Source organism: Oryzias melastigma, linkage group LG2, assembly GCF_002922805.2.
Source record: "Oryzias melastigma strain HK-1 linkage group LG2, ASM292280v2, whole genome shotgun sequence".
Classification (NCBI taxonomy): Eukaryota; Metazoa; Chordata; class Actinopteri; order Beloniformes; family Adrianichthyidae; genus Oryzias; species Oryzias melastigma.
The window spans coordinates 401,871-402,356 of NC_050513.1; positions in this window are offsets into that span (position 1 = coordinate 401,871).

Sequence of the window (486 nt, forward strand, 5' to 3'; positions counted from 1 at the left end):
CTCGCGAGTTTTGAACGATTCGTTCACGACTCGCACATCACTAGTCCCTTCCCATTCCAAACAGTCTCCATCTACTCAAAACCAGTCTTCACCTACTCCAAAGCAGTCCCCACCTAACCCTAAATGGTCTCCTCCTATTCCAAAACAGTCTCCACCTAATCCAAGCCAGTTTCCACCTACTCCAAAACAGTCTCCACCTACTCCTAAGCAATCTCTTCCCATTCCGAAGCAGTCTTTGCCCTCCCTGAAGCAGCCAGTGACAGCCATCAACAAAGGAGTGAAAGGGGATCGCCAGAGGTTTAAACAGGATGTGACAGCAAATCCCACCCAGCTTTACAGTTTTTTTAAAGACCTATATCATGCAAAATCCACTTGTTGAGCTTTAAAGTGTATTATAATGTTCACTCCTCACTATAAAAACCCCAAAGCTGCATTTTGATCCATTCGTGCATCTCTGGGCGTTCCTCTAAAGCCCTGCTCTCAGAG